The sequence below is a fragment of the Carcharodon carcharias genome, chromosome 6 (genome assembly GCF_017639515.1).
Source record: "Carcharodon carcharias isolate sCarCar2 chromosome 6, sCarCar2.pri, whole genome shotgun sequence".
NCBI classification, from domain to species: Eukaryota; Metazoa; Chordata; class Chondrichthyes; order Lamniformes; family Lamnidae; genus Carcharodon; species Carcharodon carcharias.
Window position 1 is genome coordinate 168,864,163 of NC_054472.1, and position 4,172 is coordinate 168,868,334.

A 4,172-nucleotide genomic window follows, 5' to 3' on the forward strand; every position below is an offset into this window, starting at 1 on the left:
GTCTTGGTTTGTCCAATCTTTAATTTGTTTAGCACATATCTGTGATGAGTTCAGGAAGTTCAATAACAAGATGAATTCCTGAAGAATTAGAACATACTCATCTTTTACTTGCAAGGGCGAACGACTTGCAATTTGACTTCTGGATCTATGAATAAAAGTATACTTGTACGCTGCCAAAATCAATGCCCATCTTGCTGAGGCTATAGGGGTGTAGCCTTGTCTTTACTGAATAGTCCTAATAATGGCTTGTGGTCCATTATGATAGTAAAATGCTGATCATACACATATTGATGTGACTTCTCAACACCGAAAATGATTTCAATTTGAGAGTACTTTTTCTCTGCAGTACTGAGTGTTTTCAACACATATCCTATCGGCATTCTGATCCATCATCCATTCGATGGGAAAGCACTGCTCCCAATCCATAGGGTGATGCTTCACATATTAACATCAACTCTTTTTCTGGATCAAGATGCACTAGAAGTATACAAGATTGTAACAACTGCTTTACTTTTGTGAAAGCTTCTTCTTGTGGTGTTTGCCATGACTGTCGCTGGTTTTTCTTGAGCAAGTAATACAGTGGTGCCAGTTCTGTTGACAAATTAGGCAAGAAGCATTCATAGTAATTGAACATCCCCAGGAATAATTTTAGTTTGGACATATTCCTTGGCGCTGATGCTTTTTTAATGGCTTTCACTTTTTCTTCAGCTGGATGTAAGCCCTGTGAATCTACCTTGTGACCTAGGTAAGTTACGTCTTTTGCCTGGACTGTGCATTTATCCTTTTTCAGCCTCACTCCAACCTGTGATAAAAATTTCAGAACTTCTTCCAAGTTCATCAAATGTTCCTTTTCAGTGAGTTCAGTCATGAGAACATCATCCAAATAAACTACAACATGGGGCAGTCCCTGTAGTCATCTTCCCATGGTTCTTTGGAATATAGCGCAAGCAAAAGATACGCCAAATGGTAAATGGGTGTATTGGTACAATCCCTTGTGTGTACTTATGGTGAAAAACTTTTCTAATTCCTATTGTTGGTAGGCATGACTCATATCTAACTTTGTGTAGGACTTTCCACCTGCCAGTTTCACATACAAGTCTTCAATTTTAGGTATGGGGCGTCCATCCAATTTTGCCATTTTATTAACTGTTAATTAGTCCCCACAAATTCTAATGCTTCAGTCAGGTTTGACAACAGGTACAATTGGAGCTGCCCACTCTGTAAACTGCACTGGTTGTATTACTCCCAGTTTTTCTAATCTGCCCAGCCTGGCATCTCCCTTATCTCGCATTGCATAAGGTACTGCTCTTGCTTTCATGAATCTTGGTGCTGCTTCTGGATCTACATAAATTTTTGCTTGTAGCCTCTCAATTTTTCCAAGTTCTTCCTTGAAAACTGAGACACATTTTTGTGGTAGCTCTGATAGCTTGTCAGTTCTCAGTTGGAAGATTTCAGTCCATTCCAATTTATTTTCTTTCAGCCAGTTTCATCCCAGGAGACTAGGTCCCTCACTTGCAACTTATATCAAAGGTATTTTCACTCTTTGACCTCCATAGTGTACTGTAATTATACATACACCCTTGACTTGTACGTCTTCTCCTGTGTAACCATTGACTTGTATGTCTTCTCCTGTGTAAGTCTTTAATTTGGTATTGGTTTCTTCTAAGTTCAGCTTACATTCTCCCTGATTCAGGTATTTAACAGCATGCTCACCAATCACTATAGTGGCTGCACCAGTATCCACTTCCATTTTGATAGGCTTCTCATTGACTGTCATGGTTACATAGATAGGCTCCATTCTTTCTATCTCTAATTTATATAGTGAATAGAAATCAGCATCTATTACTTCAGGCTTTTCAACGCTCCTTATCTCATTGAGTTTTTGCTTTTATTTGAAAGTCTGCCTGATTCTATCTTTACGATGTCTGATGAGGTATTCATTTCAATGACAGAAGAAACATTTGAGCTTTTTAAACTGTGATTCATTACAATGGTTGTCTGCTTCCACCTCTGTTACTATTATGCCATGTTTTTGCTGCTAAGTTATCCCTATTAATTTGTCTGCTAGTGATGGCTGTTTCCCACCTTGGAGTAACTTTACGCACTTTCGCACACTTTTTGGTTGAGGCTTCCCACCCATCATGGAGGACAGCTCCATATGTCACTCCTCATATGGCTTCTGAGTCTCACACTGCAACTTCCATTGACAGAGCCATTTCCAATGCCTTCTGAAAATCTAACTTTGATTCAACCAGTAATCTCTTCTGAATCACATTTTCGTTTATACCACACACCAAACCATCTCTAAGCATATCATTGATAGATGCACCAAACTCGCAACATTCAGTTAATTGCTTCAGTCTTGCCACATAACAAGCAACTGTCTGCCAACAGCTCTATTTTTTGAGATAAACTTAAACAATTGTGTCGTCACCTATGGTGACTGTATTGACCAATCGCTAGACAACGTGGGCTTGGGTAATAGAAGTCTAGAGCTGGAGGTGTTTGAAGAAGCACACATGGTGTTAGTGCTCTGCTCTTAGTTCCAATAAACTACCAGTGTTTGTTCAGTTAATATGTCTCTCTGCCTATATTGCTTCAAGCACCAACTAATGTGTTAATATCAAGGGCGCAGCTAGCGTTTGCTGGACAAAGTGAACCTGATAACCAAAAAAATATAAAAACAAAGTTCAATAAATCACCAAAACTTTTCGAGTCTGGGGCACTGAGCACCAACAGATTTTGAGTTAGTCCATGTATCTTACTCCTACACGCTTACAGGAGTATCACGAAGCTGTTAACGTATATAATATTTTGGAAAATATTTTTCTTTTAGAATAGAGGTTTAGTCTGTGGGTATGTCTTAATTGGATTAAAGCCAGCTAGTCTGGGTGCTTTGATATGTACTAGTTTTGATATGTAAGAGAGATAATGTGTATTCAAGAAGTGGGGTGAAAACTTGACACCTTTCTAGCAGCTACCAAGCAATATGTTTATATTACTATTAAATTTGGTACAATGAATGGGGTTTCATTGTTAAAAGGTAAAGTTCAAAGAGACTGGTGAGATAATGAGAATTCGAATCCAATCAGCGGTGGTAGGTATAGCTTCAGTAGTTTTTGGGTGTGCAGGGAGACGCAATGTAAGATCAAAAGGCAGCTGCAAGCCTCCAACTGGCTCCACAGTGAAAAGAACCTCATTTTGAATTCATAAGGTGAAAATGCTTTGCCTGGTGTTTAGTTAATTCTATGGGTTGCTGTTGCCTTAATGGAGATTAGTTTGGGAATTTGTTAAAAACTATGATAGTAGTAATTTATAGCCATATGTATATATTTTAGCCGGTGTAATTTAATAGAATGTTTCAATTAGTTTAATGTAAAGCCTCGAGAACTGATGGCCTGATTTCTGAATTTAAGGTCACATCTCAAATATAACACTTAAATTATAGGTTATGACAGTTGTTTAAAGTTTCTATCTGGGATTTTTAAATACCTCCGCTTTACCAACTGAATTGGTCATAACTATGCGGAGCTCGTCCAGGATAAATTATATTTCTAATTCCTCGATTGGTTAGGAATTGGTGGATCTTAAAGCTTACGAGTATGAGAGGGGGTCTTTGAATTCAGGAATCGGTGAAGTATTTTAGAAGTAGTGAGACTGCAAGATGGCTTTGGCAATTGCTAAGACTTGTCTGGGCGTTGAAAAGATAACTCTGAGTGGGTTGGAGAGATTAACCAGAAGCAAGAGTTGGTGGATAAGTTACTATTGGTGTTACCTGCAGGAGCTAGGAAATCAGATATAGTTAAAAGTATAGCACAGCATTTACAGTTGGAAGTGAAACCTAACACTAGTGAGTTACAGCTGGAGGTAGTGAGGCTTCAGTTGCAAATGAAGAAGCTTGAAATAGAAGCAAAGAACAGAGAAATGGCTTTGAAAAGGGAATTAGATATTGCAAAGATGAAGGAGGAGGAAAGAGAAAGAGAGAGAGAGAGAAAATGAAAATGTTAGCAGTTAGAAAAGAGATGTCAGTAGGTGAGGAAGGATTTATCTCTAGGGTAGAACCCAGGGGGGATATGTTTAAATTTGTACAAGCTCTTCCAAAGCTTGAGGAATCACATGTTGAAGTATTCTTTATTTAATTTGAGAAGCTAGCAAAACAGTGAAATGGCCAC